This window comes from Columba livia, chromosome 12, assembly GCF_036013475.1.
Source record: "Columba livia isolate bColLiv1 breed racing homer chromosome 12, bColLiv1.pat.W.v2, whole genome shotgun sequence".
Lineage (NCBI taxonomy): Eukaryota > Metazoa > Chordata > Aves > Columbiformes > Columbidae > Columba > Columba livia.
This window is the reverse complement of record NC_088613.1, coordinates 17,339,687-17,366,268: the sequence shown is the minus strand read 5'-3', so window position 1 is coordinate 17,366,268 and position 26,582 is coordinate 17,339,687.

Genomic DNA, 26,582 nt, shown 5'->3' with positions numbered 1-26,582 from the left:
CCAAATAGAGCTAGATAAGAGCGTTTCTCAGCAGAAGTTTCTGCAGCTCTATCTGTAGAAAGTTCTTTGAAAGTGGTTTTCATTGAGAGGGGAAAGGGAAAGACAACCTCGTTGTTTTGAAATGTAATTTTCTTGCTGCATTATTTATTGCCCCTTCTGCTTCTGTTGCCTCAGGTGTTCTTTCAGGTGAAATGCCCTTAAAGCTGATCACATCAGTGCCTCTCTGTCTCTTCCCTCTCTCTTTTCCGTAGTACTATGTTTCCTTTATTCTCGCATCTGTTGAGAGAGCTGTGGCAAATCAATCGCACCGCCTGCAGCTCCACAAAGATGCCATGCTAGACAGCTTTAAGTTTCATTCATGTGTCAAAGGTCTTTTCCTTCGTTTTTGTCCTTTTGCAGCACAGAATACTAGCAAAGATGCTGTGGTTGTTTTTCCTTTTAGTTACATTACACAATTCCGATTATCAGATAAATTTATAATCTCATTACGCCCCCTGCCCCTATCTCTTTCAATTTGGTGAATGTCATGTTGTTTGACCCATGACTTATCAGCCCGCTTGCACATTATAATTAAAAGTTGAGCTCAGAAAGCACCACTCTACTTTATACTAAATATTTAACTCATGTCCTTGACAGGAAGACAAAACTCTAACCATAGATTTAAAAAAGACCTTCAAAATCAGAAATCATTATCTACAAAAAAAGGTTTATTCTCAGTTCAGCCATCTATAATTACTGTACAATATCTAGCATCTGTCTATCCTATTTATATTGCCAAGATGAAATTATAACCATGGTTTTGTTCTCTTTATTTTTATACTGAAAACTAGCATAATCCACATTCTTTACAAAAATAGTCACCCTCAGCCATTTCATTTTCACTGAGGCTTCAAAATCACTCTCCATATTAAATTTATTAGCAGTTCTCAAATGAAAGTATGTTTTTAAGTACAATTTTCTGTTGTACTTGCTTTGTAAATGTAGCAGCAAGAGCAGTACTACTTGATTGCCATCATTGCATTAACACTAGATTTAAATATTGAAAAGGAAAGGAATAAAGCTCCTGGTAACAAATATCTTTACCAGGGCCCTGTTGAACAGCAAGGGTTGTAGTGCTTAACTCAGCCAGCAACCAGAAACCTCTTCCCAGCGTGCTAGCTCAGGCTCCAGAACTAAGCATGTATTCCTCATATGAATAATTCCATTGCTATCAGTGAGATAGTTTTTATAAATAGAATTCACACATAGCTGTATGTTTTCAGCCTCTTACTGTGTAAAATCATGTAAGCTTGTCTGCAAAAATGGGAGGAAATTCTAGCTGCTGGCCATAGACTAACTCTGTCACTTTTTCCAAAATCTCTGGGTCCATTCTTACATTTTATTTTGATTAGTTTGACCTTTGATCCAAGTCTTCCATCCATCTCGTGTGTATTTAATTTCTGAGGCTCAGCCTTGCCCCACTCCAACCCCCCGGGTCCAAGAAGCAGCAAACTGGAAGTAGCTCTTTGACACCACCTTCATTTGTTGGTGCCGTGAAAAGACACAAAAGCTGCCTGGAATCTTCTCAACTGCCTTTCCCAGAAAACTCCTTTCTCAAGTAGTGAGAACCTGGGTGAGCAGGAATCTCATAGATTTTGTCATTTGTAAGTAACCTTGCTGAGAGTGGGTGGGGTCACAGCGGGCTGTTTCAGAATTAGGGTGGGTTTTTCCCTCTCAGCATGTAGAAAGACACAAGACTTCTTCCCAACATTAAAAAGAAACACCAGCAATTGTAGTATTTCTAATAAGTTGGATTTAAAATTTTTCCTTCAGTGCTCTGAGCTGCTTTTGGGGGATATTGAAATCCAAACCATATCTGTAGCTTATATGTACAACAGCAGCAGAGACTGGTGGCAGAAACTTATTGAGTGTTGGTATCAGGATTCTCCATGTGAAATCCAACCAAGGCACTGTAGTATATTCCTTTCTGAATACAAGCAGTCTCAGTGCATTATTTGCTTGTGCCAAGTGGCTCTTTGTGGTAGGATTTCAGACAACATAAAACGTATGATATACAGAAGAAGCTAAATCACACTGAGATCTGCATAGATCTCCTTGTAGGACAAGGCTTAAAGACTTGGGGTTTCTTTTGGGGGGTTTTTTCTTTTTGGCGATTGAAAGTGAGGAATCAAATCCATTATTCAAACAAATCATTGAGAAGTCCAAGTTTGGAACAAGAACTAATTTTTGGTTTAATGCTTGGACTTGAAAAACCATGATTTTTAAAATAACACAAATACATTGTTTCTGCTCCTCTGCTGACATTTATGGGAATCTTTTCAGCATAGAGTAGCTAATTTTAGACAGGAAAAAAATGACAGTGGATATATGCAAAATTCAGCTAAAAATCTTGATAAATTGTTGACAGTGAGTTGTTTAGTCTCCACAGTTACAGCTTTCTCAGTACTGGAAACTACTAAAAGTAGCAGATTTTTACTGTGTTTTTGTTAAGGTACAGTCCTTTTAACCACGCTAGCACAACGTCTTTGCTGATATGTACAGGCTTCTAAGATTTGGGAGGGAGAGAAAGGTTATTTAGCAGCTCATTTTCTTTGGTTAATTTTAGGTTTATGCTCTTCTCGAGCATTAGGAGAGAGCAGATGGTATTGATATTTTGCCCGCTTTTATCACTGCTAACCGTTCCGTTTGGAATGTATTTATGTAGCCTCATTGTCATGGAAATGTGCAGACAGGAAACTTTAAATCAGCTCAGCCATATATGTGGTTTTGTAAAACTCTGTTTTCCTTATTTAGCTATGAAATGAGCCTGTTTGTTTGGTTTTTTAATGAACATTCAGATTTTTAATATTTGATGCTTAAGAAAACCTGGGGAGCAAGTACTGGCTGTATCAAATTAACTGTGGAGTGCAAAATTAAACTTACAGGGGCATAGAGGCTTCAATACTGTATCTATACACATTAGCAAAGGCCAAAGTTTTCCTCACATTTTCTCTTCCTTGCTGGGGGGAATTAATAAAAAACAAAACCAAAACCCAACCAACCAACCAAGAAAACCTAACCAAAAAAAGCCCTGTTACTTTGAAGACAGAATGCCTTCATTTGGGACAATTATTCTGAACCTGTTGGGGACATGAGGCAGTCTGCTTTAAATCTCAGCTTTTCTGTTCTTGAATGTCTGTATTAGTTCTGCCTCCTGAATGATGTTTATGAATCATCAACCTAAAAAATGCAGAGGAAAATATCATCCCTAATAAACGGGGTAGCAGTGAGGAACTGGAAGATACTAATGCTGAGAGAGACCTGCTGGAGAAGGCAAACAGCAAATTAGATTTGCATTTGTAATTGATATGGCAGCATGAAAGATAAATGCAATTTGGGGCAGGATATGGAAAGACATCATGTGACAGCAGGATGAAATTTAATATCGTGTTTAATTCTGGACACCAAACAAGCAGAAAGGTCAGTTAGGAGTTAATTAGGCTGCAGTGTATTGGTTCTTAGAACCACATTCCCCTGGGGATTCTTCTAACGTTAATACATTTAGCACCAAAGCATTTTCTGCTTCTTCAGTTTTCTAGTCATCCCACAGCTTTTGCTTCATTAAAGTCTTTTTCACAACTGAAATGTCCATCCTGATTCTGTCTTTGCACTTCTTCCTGCATTTCGGTCTCTTCCAGGAAAGCAGGTGGATGGTGACCGCCTCACTGTCCTTTTAGATTAGACCTCTGTTTGTTCTTTAGGCACCAAAGATGCACATTCCCAAGTCCTCTAAAGTTTTTCAGTCTTTCTCATAAAGCATTTGCTGTGTTATCTGGATCAGTGTTTGAATCACAGCAGTAAAGAAAGTAGAGGCTCAGAAGAGGCAGTAGCTTAAAGATGATGATGCCGATTTTGTTCAGTCTCTCTCTTATCACAGTGCCAAATCTGCAGTCTGAATAGCCATAAACCACACTTTTAGTGGAAATCACGTTTTCAAAGTTAAAATACTTGAAAAAGCATGCTGATGCTAACTGACACACCTTTATACTTTTCTACCAGATGGTAACTGTCACCTGGAAATTAGCAAGGGGACAGATTATTTGAAGGTACAGATTGAGTGATTTATGGGCTTTCCCTTTTCATTTCAGTGCTATTACAAGCTCACTTGAGATCACTGCTGTAATCCAGATGAATGTTACAAGGGTATTTCACAAAGCAGAGTATGAACTTTAATTACATTTTACCAACACTTCCTCAAGAAAGTGTTATTTTGATGAAACTTTAAACCAACACTATTGGCTGTGAAATTATAAAGGGCTCACCTATAAGGAAGCTGAATAATACAAGGTTCTCTTTGTTCTTTTATTTATTGTCTCATAGCAAAATCTCTAGAATAAATATCAGTTTACTTAATGAAATATGGTAGCCTGGGGTAGTGTGTGGGGTGTTAGAATACAGATGCAATGGGTGTGTGTATCCATGACCCCACAGCCCAAGCTTGCTTCAGTCTATTACCAAGTGTACTGTGATGTTCTAGCCTGATTAGATTTTTACAATTTCTGTGTATCTAGTTTGGCTATCTAATTTTGCTTGATTTATTTTTTAAATGTATGCTCTTCTTATTGAAGCCAGAAATACTAGTTTACTTTGTACCCATGGAATTAGTTTCAGTTTTCTCTTCTAGTTCTGTGTATCTGCTTTGTAAATTGAAAAAAAAAAATATATATATATATGTATATATATATAGGTTTATTTGTAAACATACTGCACTTAAAAATTCCTTTTAGACTCTTGGGATAGGATTTAAACAGGAGCTGATAAACTTATTGGAAATCACTTGGGCATGAATTCATGCACACACTAGTTAGTCCTCTTAAGATCCTCTCAGGTCTTGGCTGAAATTTCAGGCACTTTACTGTAGGTTCAGAGAAATTATCTCTCCTTTTCAGAAATCTCCAATTACTGTGAATGAGCACCAGGATTGTAACATTGTGTAACCTCTGTGCTTTTTGACTGGCCTTTCTTAAAAGCTGAATACCTAAGGAAACAGAACATTTCTGCAAAATGATCAAATATCCTCCTCAACTATAAAAAGTACTGTTGGAAAGGTACTTTTGAAAAATGATTTTGAACCAATACATCATTTTAGTAGTTAGAACTTCCTGCTATTTAGTAGTCTAACAAGGAGAGAATGAAAATAGGTCAACAGCTGAACCTCGATCAGCTTCATGACAATGGAAATTTCTGCTCTTTTTTTCTTCAATTAGAAGACCGATTCTTAGATCTATGGAGTTTAATTCTTTCATTATTGCAGTTTCAGTATGATTACATGCTTTACATATCTGTGAAGTCATCATGTTTCTAGTTTTAAAAGTTCTTTTATACCAACCCATCAATTAAGAAATGTCTCCTCTGCCCTGTGTTCTCTTCCTCTTCTTCCAAACCTACATGCTTTCAGGTTTAATTTGGAAGACCTCTCCACCTTTCTGCTCCTCTGCAAGAAACTGAGAGTGGGAACAAATCTGTCAAAACTCCCATCAGATGAAACAATAATTTTGCTCGTTTTCTTTTTGGTACCTGTGCTCAGAATATATAGAGCAGAGAATATGTTGCATAATTTCTCCTCCACTGGAGACAGGCCGTTGTAATTATATTAGAAATACTATTCCATTATAGTTGATCTCATGCATACAAATAAAAAAATAATCTAAGTAATTTTTGCATTAAAGTAAGAACTTTTTTTTTAAAGAGGCTTTAGAATACAACCCTCTAAATGAGTTTTTCTCAAATATAAATGTAAAGCTCTCTTGTCTGTATTGAGCCTTAGTCTTCCAAGGCTGCATTATCTGATGATCAGTTGACACTTAGAAAATACAGCAAGCATTGTTGTTTTGAAATGGTTGTACAGTCATTGTTGGATTAATATGCAGATCTTCCTCAAAAAAGTGAGAGACTTTGTGTGATCCCTGGGTTTTCCTTCCTTCCTTCCTTCCTTCCTTCCTTCCTTCCTCCTTTCCTTCCTTCCTCCCTCCCTCCCTCCCTCCCTCCCTCTCTTCCTTCCTCCCTTCTTCCCTTCCTTCCTCCTTTTTCCCATGCACATCTAGTGCAGAGCCTGGAGTGGAGAGAAGCAAACAGGGCTTGTGAGAAAGATCGCAGATGTCTTTTGCTCAAGAGGAGAGGGGGTGCCAGGCATCAGCTGGTGTGTATGCTGAGACCATCTGGGATGTGATCAGGGCTCTGGTTTGATCCCTGCATCCCTGAGATGAGGATGAAGAGGGAAGGTCAGTCACTATCAGCTTAAGGAAGCTGTGACAGGGAAGGAACCAGGGGACAAAGTGTTTCCAGCACAGACACTGCCTTGTGCCCCAAAAAATTCATCAGGTTTGAGGGCAAACTCACTAAACATAGAGACTTTGAAACACCTGGAGAAACAGCCTGAAGACAGGAGGAATTTTCAGCTTTCACTATAGCACAGTTATCTTGTCATATGTCTAAGTCATATGCATAAGTGCTGGTGCACCAGGGAAATAATTTCCTTTATACAGATTAACAAAAATGCAAGCACCCCCATCTGAGTACCATATTTGTCATGGTTGGAGATCAACCAACAGCTGCCTAAAGAGCTGGAAACTTAGACAAGTGCAGAGATGATTGAGATCCGCTTTGGCTGCCTGCCTGTGCAGAAGAGGTTACCTGGCTGCTGCTGAACTGCTGCTGGTTCTGCTCGGGTCCCTTTCCCAAAGCCCATGGGATGGGAGCGGCTCGGGCAGGGTTTGTCTGGGGACAAGGGGGTGTCACAGGGGCTCACCAGCTAGTGCAGCTCACTGTGTGTTCATGTGGCAAACGGCGAACTGAAACATGTCGTTCGCTTCTTTCCACACTTTTGCAAACACCATCAGGACAGCGCACAGTAACAGCACAGAGGAAAATGTGATGGTAACAACTAGTTATTCTCTTTTTTCAATGAAAACAGGAATATGTATTATCCTGTTGTTGGCTATGTAAACATTGTGTATTTGTGTTAGGTAGAAAACATACGTGCAAAGTAGAAAATATCTGTTTCAGTCATCATGAGGGTCGCCTATGTTGCCATTGTGTTTTTAAATCAGATGTTGCTTTACCTGCTATATATCAAATTGTTGGCTGATGTAGCTGGTCACTTACCAAACAAATAAATGTTAAATGATTCCTAATGTAATGATGGTCTCTGTTTACACCACAAATATTTGGCATAAAATTCACAGGAGGACTTATTGTCCTGTTTTGTCAGTTTTTCGCTGATAAAGAACACTAGGAATATGAACAGCAAGGAAGTTTCAGAGTGCATTTGCATTAGAGTGAAAGAGTATCAGCAAACTTTCATCCTGGATAGCTAAGCCCATAGAAAAACACCTATATCACAGACATAAGGTTTTACACAGTTGTGGGTATCCCACATTAAGTGACATTTCTAAGGATAACTTTTTTCCTGCTGTAAACAAAGCGTTAGAAATGACCATTACTGGTGTGTGGTGTAATTATCAAACTGTAAGTCATTTCTCTTAAAAAATGATGTTTTGGCTGAACTACAAAATTTGCCCTAAGTACTTGCAGTGAGGAGAACCTAGTGATGAACTGGGATGCAGTTTTACTCAGCTTTCTGATTTCAGGAGGAGCCAGGACTCAAAATCAATGAAATCAGTAAGAGCCCTTCCTTTGACTGCGCAGTTCTTCACTGTGGAACATCAGTGATGTTTGAAGTTAATCTGCATTATTGAGATGTATTTTTATTTGCTGTGCACATTTACTAGCCAAGCAATCTCCTCATTAGCCTAAATAAGCTTTTAATGCTCCTCTGAAAGACAGAAAAAGGAAGAAGAAAGAAAGAAAGATCAAAGGCCAGGAAATTTGCAGCTGTACTGTTAAATGGGATAAGCAATAAAGTACACAATGATATGTGAACTTCTACCATGATAATGGAAATACTTTATTTGCAATTAGAGAAGCGACTTACTTATTTTTGCTATAATTCCAAATAGGTTAGTAATGAACCAAAACAAATCACAGCTGTGCCAAACAGGCAATGTTCAGTGGTATCACTGAAGAAAACAAACAGTAGCTTAAGAGCATTATTGCCCTTAGTAGTATAGAGTGCATTATTACCTGTAATAGTTCTGTAGCTATTGAATTAATATTTAATAGTGCAAACAAACAAAAAAGCGCAACGGCCAGAGAGGTCCTCCCAGTACACAAAGTAGCATGCAAAATACACCTGTTTTAATGCTACTGCCAGTCATTTCAACAACTAAGGCACTTTTCAGTAAGATGCATCTCCTTCCACCACATCCTTATCTTACCATTGATATATATCCAGCACAATAAAACCTGGGCTGTGAACCCTTAATTTTAGACACATAGAAGTACTGTTTTGATGATGGTGCATTGTATTGATTTTCCCTCCTAGTTATCTCAATGTTTAATAATAATAACAAAAAGAAACACAGAATTATTACATCTACCATGATATTAAAGCCACTTCACACTCTGTTCTGTTAGTCTCAGAACGTCTATTATTTTCTTTAGAATGACCCCAGTTCATTACGTGGGAGCCAGGGCAGGAGGGAGCTTTTGTTAAGCTTTCTATTTGAAACTACTCATTTTGATTTAAGAGCCTGCTTTGTAACAGAAATTAATTGGGATTTTTCTGTGTTCTGGGGCAGGTACAGGCATCTGAAGAATAAGTGTTGCTGCAATACTGCTATTCCATGTGCTAACTCTGTATGTGCAAACGGAGTCAAACATAGTGAAAAAGGAAAATTACCTGAAACTATCTGTAGGTTAGTCAGACGGAATCTGGAAATTGATCTCCTCATTTGAACATGCCACAGCCCAACCTGAGACAGCAAAGGTGGTGTGTATATCAGTGTGGTTGTAACTAAGCTGAAGAACATTTTCTGCAGAGACTGCAGCTGGGTGGATCAGGACTTTTCAAATGTCATGGCTGGTGGAAGGTGTCCCTCACCTTCACCTCATTGTTCAGAAGCAATGCAAAGGTAGGAACGCAAAGAGTGCTCTGAACCTGATTCAGCAGCACTTGCTTCTTTGAGTGGTAAATAGAAGATAAACCCTCTGTTTGTATAAGTGCACATAAGAGATCTAAGCATTGCAGCCCAAACTGCTCCCCTCCCCAGAGACACCTGAGTACTGATGTGCCATCTGCTTGATAAGGTCACAGACTACGAGGCCGAGAGAAACCGCTGTGCTATTATTATCTAACTGACTTAAACATCTGTAAACGTATTCTTGTTTGAACTGGAGTTCTAAGAAAAACATCTACTTTTGATTTTCAAATTGCCATTGATAGACTTCTTCACAACCTTGATTAAATTGTTTCAAGATCTAATAACTCCTGCTGTTAAAGCTGTGAATCCTAATTTTAGCATGAATATATCTGGCATCCCTTTCTAACCACCAAGCGTTTGTTAAAGCTTGGTTCGTAGACTGAGGATACCACTATCAGAGTTACGTTCTCCACATTGGTCCTTACATACAGTTGTCCTCTTTCCCCTTCATCTTCTCATTGGTAAACTAAACAGAATAAGTTCCTGGTGCCTATACATTTTCTAGTCTTCTAAGCATCCTTACAGCTCTCCACACCATTTAGCAAAAGCCTTTAGAATTGTAGTTTTCCAGTACAGGTCTCACTAGTATCAAAAAGAGACATACTATTTCCTCCTAATCAGTACTTTTCTATTTATGTATTCAAAGATCTCATGAATGCAGTTGGCCCCAGCATCACGCTGTGATGGTTACCTACCAGGATCAGCCAGCTTTTCACAGTCAGTGCTTCCATGTTGCTCTTTTGTCTTGTAACTGTGTTTGTCTGTATATGTAGGACCTGACTTTGTTTGTGTTATATATTTTGTGTATTTTTGGACATCCTAGGATGTTACCCAGCACACTCAGATAAGTAATCTATTTACACTGTATATTAGTAATTTATCCCCACTTCACTTTAATCACCATTACAGTGTGTTCATTTTTTATTAGGCCTGAACTGTCCAAAGATATGGTCCTAGTCCCTGAAGACACTTGCTAAGGAGTCACAGTTTTCTGAGTTAACGATTAAAGGGCAAGCCTTATAACATAATTGATTTAAAGTGTGCAACATTTACTTGGTATTTTCTTAATCAAGAAGCAGGATTGTATGTATTGTAGATATGCTGTGGCCCAATAAAGGGTCTTTCTGCCCGGTTTCTCACAAGTTTTTTTCCTTGTTTTCTAAAGCCAGTATAGTGTTCTAAAGCCAGTAGAGTGTTTTTGTGTCCTGTGCTGCACCCTCTGACTGGTAGTTCCAGTTGTGTGGAAAAAAACCCATCTCTGAATATAATTACTTACTTCCTGCTAGCATGAAATCATAAGAAAATAGAAGACGGTATGTTTGTAAAGTTCATCACTGGCCATTAGTGCCTGTGCAGTCCTGGGTCTCAAATATTTGGGCTAAAGGAATAACCTCTCTACTTGCTCTGTCACTGCCACTCTTGATTAGCTATCACAAGAAGGGAGAAGAGAAAGCCATGAGGAGACTGCCCTGATATTCACAGAAAGTTTCATTATCTATATTAAATAGATCATGTTATCCGTATCTTAAAAAGCTGGCAGTGTCAGATTCTCTCTCAGCTGTCTCTCCTGTTTCAGGAGGGAACCTCAAACCACGTGCTCTACAGGAAAGTCTTTCAGCACCTTTAATTGCCAAACTCTGCAATCTCTAAATGATCAGCCAAGGCTCGGGGCTGAATGCATGTTTTCAACTGTACTTAAAAGCTTTTTAGTGTATAAAATTAAGTGATCTATGCTTTGTGATTGTGTTGTTGTTGGGGATATTTTTCATTTCCTGAAACAATACACCATGTGTAGTGATCACCCATATCAGCGTGCATCTCATTAGTCCACTATGTAACGAAGACTGAAGAAAATACTTTGTCTTTATTTTAGCTACTAGAGTTTAGCACTTTGTAATCCATAACAGCTCTCTTGACACATCTTCTATTCTTCCCTTTCATGTTAATGTGCTTCCAAGGTATTCTCCTGTAAAGGTTGCTTTCTGGCAACTCCTTTTCATGTAGACTTTTAAACTTGTGGCTGAAAGTCATTCCTAGGCAAATAGCTGATTTCAAGGATTCAGGTCTTTGCCAATTTTTCATTAGAACTGTGCAAATGTCATAACACTATTGAGGATAACCTGATGAGGAGCCCACTGGCTATAGGAGAAAAAAAAAAAGAGAGACGAATAAAAATTTTCTGTTGTATTTGTCAATTTTAAATATTTTCTGGCCGCAAATGTTCTTGTCTGTCAACATTTCATGAAGTCAGTTGCCAGAATAGAAAGTCAGCTGTGGCGAGAGCATAGCGAGAAACCAGGGAATCAAAGCAGGATAGAAGATGAGGTTTCCCCATTACACTGGTCCTTCACAGAGTCCTGTTCAGTCTCTTCTGCTGCTTGGTTGGCTTTACAAGCCCCACTCAGCACAAAACAGTTAAATAACCTTTGTGTTTAACAGAGATCTATGTATTTGGGGGGTGGGAGCAAGCTTTTTTATGGCAGCATGTGATTTAGGGATTATTAAAGCAACAGTGACAGAGAAGCGTAAATCATAGCAGAGCCTTGTGTTAAATTACATAGCACTGAGTTCTGTGCTTCTGGGTAGTTTTTCTTAATTGTGCTTGTTAAAATGTACTTTAGAGTTACATGTCTTGCACAGTGATTTATGGGTATAGATCCTGCTTCTCCTCATAAATAAGAAACCTCACACCCTCCCTACAGCTGCCTGGCCCACTAAATGCCTGCACAGGGACACTGTCCCAGTGAAGCCTTTAGCTCATTCCTGGTGTTCTCTCAGTCTCTCTGTTTTAGGGATTTTGTCTGACCTGTTGCCCTAGTACCACCCTGATTATCCACTGAATTGAACCTACATGAGGAGGTCTCTAGTACTTTTCCTTTAGTATGTTACTGCAGTTAAAGTCTCCAGTGGTTTCTTTTTTACGTGATGTGGAATGAATCCTGCCTGCCCAGTGATTTTTCTTAAATACTAAGCACTCCCAACTGGAGTTTGATAGCAGTATTTTAACAAAAATAGTATTAATAATATGTGCTCAGTAGGGCATTTGGTGAATCACTATACATGTTTTTAATTACATATTCTACAGATGCAAGTTTTATAAGCAACATTTGCCTTGTAAATGTTGTCTTTTTACCAGTATAGGAGGAGAATTACATGTCTAATTGTCCCTTCCTAAGCCTCTGCTTCTCAGATGTTAAATTAAGCAAAGAAGCTGCTGCCACCTGCTACTTGTTTGCTTTAGAAGGACATTTCTTGTCTCTGAGCTGTTTACATGCTATAGTATTTCACTGCTCCTGCCCATGCACACACACATTCACAGCAGAGCACTTTGAAGTGCTGTTTTTTCCAATTTAGATGCAGAGAGCTAAGCACACAAATAAAAAAGACAACGTTAAGTTGTGGACGAATGCAGAGATAGTGGAGGTGGCTCCAAGGAAGCTGCTGGATGCACAGGGGATGCGAGCAGAGGGACCAATTTGGCACCATCCAATCTAGGTATGCTGGGTATGATTTCTCTAAGGTTACACAGAAACAAATCCATGTCTCCTGTGATAACCATCCTGTTATTCCTCTCTCCAGGGTGTGCAGATCTCTCTGCAGAAAGGGAGGACTGAGCATTTCAGACCAAATGTTCTGAAAGCTTCACAAGCTCATAGCTGGCGGGAAAATAGAGATAGACAATGCTATACAACAGCAAGTGGAAGAAGAGATACCACTTACCCAACACTGCTGTAATCACCAGACCACACTGTTTCAAAAATACATTATTATTATTGGGTTTGTGTCTATTTATAGTTTTTAAATTAGCTCTTCTTAGCTACAGAAAATGTAAATTCTTGCCTCTTATTTTCAAAGATCCATACTCTTCAGTTCTCCTAAATGTCTTGAAGTATGTAACTTCAATGAAAACTTGCATATAAATATTCAATGAGTTCTGCTGACCAGAATAGATGTGCTCATTTATCCTTCAGGCAGGCATTTTGGAGAGTTGGGAACAGTGATGCTTACTTGGGCTTTGGTCCAGAAAGTACCTACCTCTGCCAGTATCGAGCTTTCCTGTTGCTTTGAGGCCCAGTATCCACTCAGCCCACCTAATGTTGATGCAAAGTCTTATATATTAATTCTGTTATATAAACTCATTCTTTTTTCACCCCATTCACTGTTCTGAAGAGCTTATTTCAATTCCCTCTCATGTTTCCGAACTTGGTTTCATGTCTCCCTCCCACAGGCTCTGGTACTTTCTCTTTGCTCACAGGCTGTTTTCTAGGCTTGTTTTAGCATCTCTTCTCTGGGACTGGCCAAGGACTGTAGGGAAGCTGCAGAATTCCTCATTCCCCACTCACTGTGTATCAGACTATTGCTGGGACACTGAGCAAATCATTTATACCATGGTGGGTGTAATAATACTTAATAATGCAGGTATTTAATGATATATATTATCAATGAACATTGACATTTGCGAGGATCATGAGCATGGAAGTGCAAAATATTATTTGATACAGGATTCAGCACAGCTGTAGCAAACAAGGACTGGAGATTTGGGAAGCTGGTTTACCTTGTTTTTAAAGAAAGAGACTTGGGAATCTGAAAAATAACTGTTAATAGCATATGTAATGCCAGAAAAGAAATAATTAAAAGGGGCCAAGTTAGTTGTGTCTTTGACCAAATGTGAAAACTAGTACTGGATGGTAGATCTTTACAGAATACAACATAAAATGAAATAAACCAAGTTACAGTCATTTCTGTATTCAGGTCCTATTGCTGCAATCATGGTTTAGCTCCAACGTTTTTCCTGGATATCTACATAAATAGTGTTATCCTAGATAAAATCTGTTTTAATCAGGATTAGCTTCATTACTAACATGATTTCTGCTCCCTGTATTTTGTCTCACTTCATACAGCATGGTATTTCAAGCATATCAATGCCTAGGCCAGCAAAATTGCCCCCAAGATGATCAGGGTTTGCAAGTATTTCTTCTGAGTATATCCAGTACTTCTTCAGAGGAAATATCTTCCATGTTGTTGGAAAGACCTTACATATTTGTGATCAATTCAGCTTTTACAAGAGCTCACTAAATTCAGTATTTGCACAGTTAGCCTGAAATTGCTAACTGTAATGAGCAATGAATACCAATTAAGTAATTACTAATGAAAACCTAATCTAGCCTAAGCACAATTAATTTCTGTTGAAATCCACCCCCTCAAAATATAAGTAAATTGACTGGGTTCTGTTTTCATGAGAAGACTTTTTAATATGTATTTAAATATTTTAACAAGCCATGTCAATTTTATAAAACAGGGTGACCAGTTGCAAAAGCTTCCTCTTTCATTTGCACATGCATATGTCTTGGAAAGTTAACACACAACATGTAATGAGAACTCTCTGTGAAGTGATTTAAAAGCATAGAGAACTATTTGTACCCAAAGGCCCCATCTTAAAAGATGTGAACGAACACACTGATCATAATGTCCAACGTATATTCTGTAAGTCAAAAGGCCTGCTCCTTCAAGTTTGTGAAGAATTATGTCATCTGATTTCCTTACCAAGATCCCTTTACGGGAAGGGAACACTTTCTCTAGGGGATTACAAAGACCACTGCCAAGAGAGAAGACCAGGAACAGAGAACCACCTGATGTGGTGCCTGTGGAGCTGAGATATTAGTGCTATAAATCCCTCTTGAGCTATGAACGAGGATTGGAACTGCTCTTCCTCCTCCTTAGCCTGAGCTGTCTGCATGGTCCTCTAGAGTTCAAAATATGTGAACTATGTGACATGGAATAGGCTTGTCCATTTATCTCAACTGCATCTCACTCGACTTGAGTGAATTGTATTTCGGTAGGGCTGTTGTACCAAAATATCTGGGGAGACTTGAGGCGAGGTCAGAAGTGAATTTCAAAATGTACATGCCACACCAAGCTCAGTGGAAAAGTTTGCCCAAGAAAGTTTCATTTCCTATCAAGTCATTATGAGACAGGCAAAGGAAATGAGACATTATTGGTGTTACCAATCACTTCTTGTTTCTTATATTTGATACTTCATCAGTTCCAGCATTTCAGCTGACTATGGAAGACCTGATTCAAATCCCTTGGAAGGGGCTTGGCCCCACAGTCTGAATGAATATCCTAATCTTCCAGGTCTGCAGAGTCTCATCTTCAACTGTTCAGGTCAGTGAGCAGTGGGCAGAGCTGCTCCTCCAGAGGGGAGGCTGAGGGTGCTGCTTAGGCCCAGCAAGCAGCCCAGTTTAGGACAGACCAGGACAGACTAAGACAGCAGCCAGGCAGCAACACCCTCTGGGCTCCCATATCCCCAGTGCCTTGTGCTAACCACTGTACTATTGACTGGAAGCTACCAAGTTGTGAATCCACCATTTTCATCTTCTTCCAACTTCAGACAATTTGTTGCGCACGAATTACATTTGCAAATTTTGATCAGCAGCAGTGGCCAGAATTTCAGGAATGAACAGCAATTCAGTGGTACCTGTTTCAGCGTGTTCATTCATTTTATGCTTGAATTTAACCGATCACTTCACTTTGAAAGGAGCTCTGAAAATCAATGCAATAAATGAATACCAGTATTAAGCTCTATACTTGTTTCTGTGAAATCCATTGTTTTAAATGAAAATTTCAATACTCACACATACTACAAAGTAGGATCATTGTAAATTTTAACCCAACATTCACATACTGCAGGGTATACCCATAAAATTTGTAGACGTTATTATATGTTTTTACTTGTAGGTTTCTTTATTATTGATTTAAAAGCTGTTAGCCAGAAGGCTCACCGACATCAGGCTTTTTTTCTAATACAGCGAGGAAAGCCAGTCAGGACTCTAAGTCTTCAGACACTGGTAATATGCATAATTTTATGTGCAGCCTTTTAATAATACAGCAAAAGGATATGCAAATCTGCCAATTTCATTTACAGAGTTGAAATCTGCTTCAGTAATTCTTCTGAGATAAGAAGAGATAAACTATATGTATTCACTTGCATCAAAAGCCCATGGACAGCCAGCTTTTAAGAATAGCTCTGGTGCTTTCTTTGTTCTAAAGCACAAGTTGGAATTTTTATTTTCTAATAGAAAAAGAACATGGAAGTGAAAATGGGCCATGGTATACTGGATACTTCCCATACCAGGCAGTCTGCACTGGTGTTTAGCTACATGTCTATCCTGCATCCTCTTCAAGCCTGGAGAAAATACTTTCACCACCAGCCATTATCTCTGTCATCCTTCTCCCACATCTGTCAGCCAGTTTGGAAGTAACAATCAAAGCTAAATGTTGGCCATCATAACCTCTGTATTTAAAACAAGCAAATTAACTGAGTTTTACTCATGAGATTGGTCCCAAGAAGCAACTGAGGTGCAATGAATGCCGAGGTGGGCTGCCACAATATAGTGAGGCAGTCCTTCAAACATCCTTGACTCCTTCAAGATGATCCCCTCGAAAGTACAAACTTGTGAAACAGAGCTAGTATATAAATTTTAAGAAACTGCGACAACGATGTCTAACACAAAATGGCCTACAAACAACTCTCCGGTACCCAAGTTACTATTAGCATTCAAAAGGCTTTTAGCAGTTAAAAGAATGGAGTATAAATCCTGTCCTTATCAGCTTGAGGTTGTTCTGGGACACTAAGGGGTTTTTTGCCACAGGGAAATTATTCAGCTTATACATTACAGAGGAAAATTTGGAAGTGCCTTAGCTTTGCTGGTCTAGAGATTACGTTTCCCTGAATCAATCTAGTTATTCTCTAGAGTGTAAGCATACCGCTGTTCTCATGAGTAACGCTGCCAGCTCTGCAAGCCAGCTGAGACAGCACTTTTATCACTAGTCCCTTCGCCATGGTCCTGGGAGGCCAGCGCAGCAGTGGCTCAGAGGGACAAGGGACACCTACCAAGTCCTCCAGACCATCTCCGCGGGTGACGGCTGTGAGTCCAGGGTCTCCACTCGCTGGAGGATCGAAGGCCAGGCAGCACTTGCTTAGTTTATCAGCTCTGGTACCACCAAATGCAATGTGCACATGTTCTCTAAGACAGACAAATCTCTCTGGGCAATAAGAAGGCTTGATTTAGTCTTGCACTTTTTTCTTATTACGAGGAAAAGAGAATGTTCTTCATTAACTCTGAGCTGTTCGTTTTGAAAGCAAAAAAATTTTCTACTGTTGTAGAACCGCTAGAGACTGCTTGTACATATTCATGTCAGAGAATTAACAGAAGCTGGGATGCCACGTTGTTCCTTTATTCCACATTACTTCAGTTTCTTTAGAAGTTATAATGGTACAATTTGCTTGAAATAGGTAGGCAGTCATAGAATCCCTTATGTTCTTGGTGTTTATCATCCAAACACGCAACTGGGCATTCACTGTGCACTGCAAACAGCTCTGGCTGTGCTCTTTGTCTGGGCAAGGATCCTGAAAATGGCATTTGCTAGATGTTTCCCGCCTAAGTAAGAGAAATGGTGGGGGAGGAGAAGAAAAGCAATAGATTTCAATACCTTTGTGTAGATTGTGATTTTCATTCTTGAATAAAGGCATACCAAGGACAAGACTGACTGGAAAATTTAAGGAGAAGCCAAGAAGTTTAGCAGATTCTGGCTAGGCTTACTGCTGAAGTCACATAAAATATTTAAAGTACTGTAAGAGGCCTAGAGTAAAGTACTTCTAATAGTGCTGTTTAAATCTGAATTTATGGAGAATTAACACCTGGCAAAATTGTTTAAAAAAAATCAAATATTAATAACGTCTGGGTCTTGGCAAATAGAAACATTGGATTTTTCCTTGACCTGCTTCTGATTGAAACCTTTAATTCCCATTCCATCAAAGCAAGACAATAGAACAACATGAGCATTGAGAAGAAATATCTAAGTAAAAACTGACAGTGAGTTACCTGGGCTAGATCCTGTAGTTCATATAAAATGAGGAAGATGTTCAAATTAGTGCCTCAACTTTCGGTATTCAGCTTGAGACAAATGCGAGTGAATAAGATAGTATTTGCTCAAACTCCTGACTGACGTTCATAGCACGTTATTTGATTAACTAACTTCCTTTCTCATAGCAAGGATCTTGACTTTGAAGACTTGAAAACTCAGGTGCGCTCTGAATAACGAGAGAACTCTGACACGTGTTGCTGTAGCAGTTAAAATCGCTGTTCCGTTTTATTGTGCCGTCACTACAAGTTACCACTTCCTTTAGAAAAACATGGAGGGAGCATCTGCCAGGGCCTTGGCCTTGCCAGTGCACAACCAAGCGTCTCAGATTAACGCTAACACAAATGGAAATGGACCAAGACGGCCAGACCTGAACTGGAGCCGTTGAAACATGTCCTTGGCCGACCACTATGAGGGTATTGTCTGTCAGCAAAATACCATGACTGAACTGCTGAGAAAAATAGTTTCTTAAACAGATTCAAAAAAATCACCAGAGCTCATGTCATTGTCTGGCTTTAATACTTAATATTTGTCCCAGGCTTACCTAACCCTAAATGTTTGATTATCATGTTAGCATCTCAGTCTGTAGAAAGCAGCAACCATCTCCAGACTCCATCAAACAATAAGGTTTCTGGGAAAACTCCTCGATGGATCAGCATGTGTTTTTCTTTTCACTATTCTGCCACCCTATATTGGCAATACATACAAGATCCTTCAACTGATCTCACAGGGATAGTATTCACATAAATATATCTGCTATTCTATATATAAAACTATTATATGCACATTTTAAAGGAATATTGCCTGCAGGTGTTATCCAAGAATTGAAAATGCACCAATTTTGGCTGTATTTAAGCAATAATGACTGATGATAGAGAGGTTGTTTCTTTTCAGCTGTGTGCCAAGACTTAGCTTATCTGGTAATTAACTGTTGGAAAAGTCCTCGCTGTCAATTATCACTGCTTAAATAAGTATTAGACGAAGGGGAGGGGAGAAGGCTTGTCATTCATCACGAGGAAATGTCAGGCAGCTGCTGTTTTGCTGTTACGGTACATGCAAGTGTTAAGAAAAAATGCCAACGGTTACCTTTCAAGGTATTATATGTTGGCCTGCAAGTTGTCTTAGATATGGATCATTTACATATAGCATTTAGAGATCAGCATAATAACTGACAGGACTATACAAAATCTGTAATTTTCAGTACAGTCCCTGTTGCACTTGGTTGCTTTCAAATGCAAAAAACAACAGTGTTTGCTAGGGCCAGGCATGCGTCAGCGTTCAGAGACTGGGCAGAACTGAAGCCATCAGCCACAGACGCAGGCAGCAAGGACGCTGCTCTGAGCATGATGCAGGATGTTCATTGCGTATTTCTGTCTGGTATTGTGCTTTGTTGCAATCTGTAAGAAGGATAATAAATAAATAAGAAATATAGCAGTAATTATAAATGACTAACAAAAGAAATAGAATTTCATATTTAAATATCTTTCTTAAATGTATTTAAATAAAAAAATAAATTAAAATTATATAGATGAATGTCACTTATATAAACAAAACATGACAAAATGTCTTGTATTTCCACATAGGCAAAGGAAGGTCAATTCTTGGCTGTCTGGCGATCCTTTAGCTTCAGTTTGCACAGAACCAGTTGCATAGACTCCCTTTCTTGTCTACACCAAATGCTCTCATACTGTGCTATTAACACGAAACTTGCCTTCTCCAGCCTTAAGCTGCTCTGTAGAGGCACCCCTAAGCACACAGTGTGCCAAGATCCACATGTAGTCCTGACTCAATTATTTTGGTTCTCCTGTGAAACCAATGTGAGCCATTGGCAGCTGCTCTCAAGTTACAGCAGCCCCAAAACTCTTGTACACCCAGTCAAGTGTTTGCTCACCTGAGATTAAAGCAGACACTGGCTCCTTCTGTCGCTCTGTGTATATTTGTCTGTCTCAGGAAGGGATAAAACCGAACCCTGTATTTCCACCAGACAGCACACACAGTTCACTGCTATGCCCGGGGTAGGGAGGGGGGTCTTAGTTTCTTCTGGGCACATATCAGAGAATTGCAGGCAGGTTCTAATGCTTCCACATTAGGAACCAAGTCACACAAAGGCTTTTTTCCACCTGGCCAAGAGGGTGATTCATGCCACTTTCCCCTTTCTAGCAGTGATATCCAGTACTAAGAACCTTCAAAGCAACATATTCCACGATGAATAATCAGCTGGTATAGTTTACCATGGGTGTTATAAATACTACCAGCTTTACATCCTGGTGCACATATGGACTGAAATCCAAACCTCATTGAAAGGGGTGGGAGCTTTGCCAGACCCTATCCTGTGATCAGGACTTCACGCACTGTACCTTAAAATGTATTTTAAAATTGTAAATATCACATATGTGATGGTACAGAATCCTGCCTGTCTGCTGTACCTCGGGCAGTTATTCTATATAAAAATGTTAAGATCATTTCTACCTGAATTACTTTCTTGAATCCAGGTAATTACAATGGAGTTATATGTATTGGTGATACCTAGATGAGAGCAGCTACTTCTAGATATATTACCAAATATTTCTAGTTTAAATCCTAAGATTTCAGAACATGAGATCTAATAAGGCTTATCAGAGAATATAATAGTATGGCAGGCTGCCCTGGGGCAAGTAAGAACTAGCAAAGCCACAGTATTAATATTTTAGCCCAGACACAGAGCAGACTTCATAATTTGATGCAGACGTATTCCCCTCTGCAGCAGGGTTGATAAACTTGCGTATTATCCAGCATTTGCACATAGCATGTTACACAGCTCTGTCCTGAGCAGACCAGCCAGGTTGTGTGCGCACGGTGTGACACGCAGGTGAGATGGTCCCCAGCTGGGAGACCCCCCAGCAAGGAGGCAGAACGGGAGAATATTTAGTAGAAAGCCCATATCAGGTAACGGAGAAGATGGGATCAGTGATTCAGAACTTTGTTTTCCAACACTAAAGACTGGTCCTACATCAAGTAGGACAAAAGAGTACATTTGGTCAGGGTACACATCCATTAGAAGGCGTCATTCTCTTTTTGGTAACCACAAATTGCAGGGTTCAAAGAAAGAGAGCAAAAGGGGCATTTTCATAGAGAAGGTTCATATATTAGTCAATATTTAGTTGCAAATGTATGGTTCTTTGACGAAGTTTAAATCTTTTCAGACTTAGGTATATTAATTACAATTTATTACAGAAATGCTTTTAGGACTAACAGATTAGGATTCAGGCAGGCGAGCTTCCAGCTCTGTCCTGACACCTCTCTCTGTGATTTTGGGCAAGTCCATTTTTCAGTCTCAGCTTTTCACCCATAAAATAGGAGTAGCAGTGATTGTACCTTTGCTTTTCTCAGCTGTTCATATCTCTCACATATGCACAGCCTTCTGACTGTTTTTAAAGCCCAGTGTATGTTATAAACAGTAAGATATGAGCCTGGCTACCTTCTCTGGTGAAGTATTTGTTTTCTTTCTGGATGTACTACAGATCCATTTTCCTTGATCTCATATTACTATACTGCTATTATATAGATGTTAAATAATGCTGTTGATAATTCATAGAATCACTGAATACCAGGTTAGAAGGGTTACCTGGCCCAGCCTTTCTTGGCAAAAGCACAGGGTATAGAGTCAGTGTGCAAGTGAGACTTTAATAACGATGTCCAAAAAAGGAAAGTTTTTTACTGACGGCAAGTTAAAGATGAAACAAATAAACTAAGTCAGGCTTATGTTTCAGCAATGCAGAAAAAAAAGATGTCTAAAATACATGTATGTATATGTCTAGAAGTTATGCATTTGTCTGGTGTCTGGTTTACCTGTTTATTACCTTGCCTTGAAAACTTCTGTTTGTTTTCAATCTTGTTAAGTTCTAATTTGAACTAGGACTTAATTTGAAGTTATAGCAGGTGTTTCTCCATGCCACAGTTGTTTAGTCTTAGCTTTTCCTCATTAAAAAGCTCTTATTTTTTCCTGCTATGTTAGTAGTATATTACGGATGGTTGCTCCTGATTTTCCAAAAGAAGTAAAGAAAAGGATATGCTGCAGTTATTTGTATACTTCTCATGTTAGAGCTCTTTATTAAAAGGAAATTGGAACTGAAATGGCTGGTTCAAAGCAGAATGGTTACATGAAAAGATCTGAGTTTGGTTTCAGATATCCTCAAGATATAGTTGTATCATTTATCATTTTATCAATACCATAAGCATTGTGAAAGAGGTACAGAGAAAGTACCACCGTAAATTTTTGTTACTTGTTTACTGGCTTTTTAAACGAAAAGCCTTTCAAGTACTAAAATTCTTTCTGATTGTTGTTGGGTTTTTTCCATGTTTTGTTGCTGTGGGGTTTTTTTTTGTTGTTGTTGGTTGGGTTTTTTGGGGTTTGGTTTGTTTTTTTTCCATTTACAAAAGCCCTTCAGAGACTACAAGTACTTGTGGTTGGTTTTTTTATCAGGCAAATGCTTAGAACTCAGTTTAGGAAGGAGCAGGTTTGTTCTGCAGCTGAGCAAGACCCGAGTCCTGCGGATGGTCCCAGGAAGCTCTATCCACAGTGCAGCGCCACCAGCAGCGGCAAACTCCATGTATGTAATTTGCCTGTTATTCCTAAAGCAGCTTCAAATTGCCTGAGAATGTCACAATAAGCAAATGAAAGACAAATGAACTCAATTAAAGATAAAGGGGAAAGGAGGAGCTGAATTTTCAAAACTGCTTATGTGATTTAGAGCCATAACTCCTGTCAGAACTCCCAGTTCACTGGCAATTGACTAAATCTTTCAAGCTCCTTTGAAACTACCACCCAATAATTTTTCCCTGGGCAGATATCACTAGCTTTTGCTTTTCCCCAGTGAGATAAGTGTATCATAAATAACATTCAGCAAAATAACTCCATAATATGCACTTTTTATACACATTCACAAGGGTAAAATAGTGTCTGTATAAAAAGTTAAGGTGGTTTAGTTCTGCTAGGGATTAATACATATTTAAACTGTAAAATATTGATTCCTTGCCAAATTTCATCTGGGGTAGTACTTTCCAAGTCTGTCTTCTATTTCACTTTGGTTTAAAGGATCAAAGAAGTTCTATTACCCAATAAGCCCGATAAATCAGGGAGACTGAAATCTCAGATTCAAAATGAAGTGTATATAAAGCCTAAAAAAAATTGTATTATGGTAGAGGTGGGTAAATACTGTAAAAATGCATCCATATCACTGACATGAAATCCACACTCCACGTCTGTGGCCTACAAAGTTTATTTTTCTGTGCTGCATATTTCTATAAAATATTGTGTTGGCTTATGATCGTTTTATCAGATGACTCACTGTAACAGCAGCCTCTCCTTACTGCCAGCTTTAGGGTTAACAAAAATACTGGAGTTTGTTGGAACCCAAACCAGTCTTTAAGTGCCACCAATAGAAGCAAGAAAGCTGAGATACCCTCAGTAACAACTATATTCTGTGATTTATCAGTGGGACAGGAATCCGTCTAAGCTGTCCTGGTTTATGTTGCTGATATAAGCATTTTAAAATCAAAATTTGATGTAGCACTAAGTAAAATGCCTTGAAGAATTCAGGACCCCTCCTCAAGAGAGTTGCCCTTATCAACCAGGTACACACTCCTGCCAAAATAACAAGACCTGCCTTTTAGGGATGCTGACAGGTTTTTGTTATGTTTTTAGGTTCGGATGCTTTGCTGACACAGTCCTGAATTAACTATTGTTTATTTCAGCCAGTATTAATATCAGACTAACCAATCTGCTACTCTCTACATCATTCTTCTAATACATTGGGATCACATTGGCAATCACCAGCTGCTTGATATTTTCTCAGATTCCCAAAGTGTGTTCAAGTTATTATTGGTAGAAAGAGCTCATGGACTTTAAGACTCATGGGGTGGAGTTGCCTGTGTATGTTGGTCTGAAAACATTTCTGGTTTGAAGATTTAGCAGATGTGGTTTCACATTTTGGTTTGTTTCATTTGACAAACTTTTCTGAATGTTTCTGCTTTTTAAGCATATTGCGTGAGGTATTGCTGTCTTACTTGATACTAGCGGATTATTTTGCGTCCTTCCTTAAGAAATCCTCTAGTTTTGCACATTGTTTGTCTTTCTCATTGGAGTAATTCCATTTAAGTGAAATGGGAGCATAAATATGACAAGTCTTTGATCAAGACTACGGGTTGCATTTCCCCAACGAATAGTACTCAGAAAAGCTGCATGTGGTTTATTTGTGAGGTATCTCTAATTTATAGATGCATATACAGAGGGCTTTGATCTGATATTGTACTGATACAGGTGGGTTATACTATTCATTTTAGTATCTGATCTTCCTTGGATCTGAATATACTTGGGCAAGGCCAAGTGTTTGTGCCGATAACAAAGACTGGTGCTCTGTTCTTATCTGGTGTGTAGGTAAAATTATATATGAGTGTATATACATATACATATATATATATAAATATATATACTTCAGAAACTAAAGCAACAAAGAGAGGAAGATAGAAGCGTTGGCCAAAATAAATGTGGAATTCAGAGGATGATCAGAAATTTCAGAAAGAGAAATGGAAAATTAATCAAAGTTCCATCCCTTATCAGGACGTATCTGCAGAATAAATAGCCCAATGACTCTGCCCATAAGGCAAACCAGGTGTTTGGAGGAAGCAGGAATGTCGTGTTCTCAGAGTGGATGCAGATTTCTTATGTATCATCCTTCTTGCTCCTCAGCCTTAGCACAAGGTGATATTTTAAGGAAGGAAGCAGAGAGATCAGAAATAAGAGCATTCCAGCTTGAACATAACAGTTGCCAAGTGATATTGTAAGATTTACCTGTGTACATTAACAAACCAAATAGATCCACTCAATCATGAGAAAAGAATATTAGAAGGGTTGATATATTGTTGTTATTACAAAACACAGAGTGAAAATACATCTGAAAGTAATTTTTTCCCATTTCATTATAGTTTACAATATGCACACTCAATACTGGCCATTACCTCTGTAAACTATGATATAATGGCTTCCTACCTAATCCTAAGCAGTGCCATTATAAGCAAGTTTAGCATATTTTATTGGGTTAGTGAAAATTTTATTATCTGAAACATTGCAAAAGAATGAATTGCTTTCTCAAAGATACAGCACAGTACCATGTGCAGTTTGGAGGGCTAATCCACAGCCAGGGACATTCTCTGGCTTTAATAAACCAGCCGAGCTCCAAAGCCAAGCGGTTCTCTGTGTGCGGGTGGCTCTCTGTACACGGTAGCCAGGGAATGCCATCTCTGGTAGCGCTGTCAGGCCTGTTGCCCAAGTTCGTGGTCTCTAGGAGCCTTAAGACACATAAGTTCTTCTGAAATTGAGTATTTTTCAAGCAGTTTGACTTGGTAGCTGCTGCTAGGTAAACTGCATTTTGCTGACAGGCGTTTCCCTGTCTGGTACCTCCATGGAAGAAGGAGGAAGGCAAGCATTAAGGAGGGCTTAAGTCCTTTCCATTTGAAGACTCAAGATGTTGGAGCAGTTTTATCTTCCTAGGTGTAAATCCTAAATAACAAGGAGAAGGGAGACAGGGCATTGATGGCAGATGGAGGGGCTGTGGTGTGAGTTTGCTGCTCTGAAACCTGGGATATCATGGTGTGGCCAGCCCGGAGGTGGAGCACATTGCTGGGGCTTCTCTACTCCACGCTGGACCACTTGGAATGGAGACAGGCTGTGGTGAGCCTGGTGTACGAGCCTACGAAGCCGTAGCTTCGTAGCTTCTCGGGGTGTTATAAATTACAGGCTTGATTGTGGCAACCCATATACAATGGTTTTCAGGCTTTTTCAGTATAGAGGCCCTAAACACTTTCCAAAGGAAGCAGAGATTTCTGTGAGGTGAAGCTAAGCCTTTTTTTTCCCCTCAGTTACCTTTCTTGGATCCCTTATAGACCACTACCCTCTGGGGCTGACAAACTGTAGGCTGAAAACGGCTGCTGTAAACACACACACAAATCACGCAGAGGCACTAATGTTGTTTGTAGGCTGTCATTCACTCCGCATTTGTCTCTCTGGACTGCGAGCTTTTCAGGTCAGGAGCTGCCATTTTCTCTGTATAATGCTCAACACAGCAAAGACTTGATTTCAGGTGACAATACTGGAACCCCAACAATGAATAACTACGATGAATGAACACAGTGATTGTCATCTAGTGTCAGAAAAGATTCCTCCACAGAAACCTAGCAAGTCAGATACCTGATTACAATGAGGCAGAGAAGGAGGTGAATGAAGCTTTGCCTCCCACTTCTGACTGAGTCATTTACTTATTTTTGCAACGATTTTATTGGTACATTAGGACAAAGATGTTGGGTGCATTTCTTCCTATAGCTATTTTACTTGCAAAAAAAGTGCAGCATGAAGTGTTGCAACCATGTCTGCTCTCTTACATGTGGCTGTCTAAATACTGACACAAATATTGTACCCATGCTGTTCATTCCAGAAATCTGACATTTCTCCAGATGAGGCCAAATGTGTTTACAGATAGATTTCTGAGTTCATTCAAGCTGAAAGGTAGTTCTCATCTTTTGAAATGTCAGACTGCTGCTCCA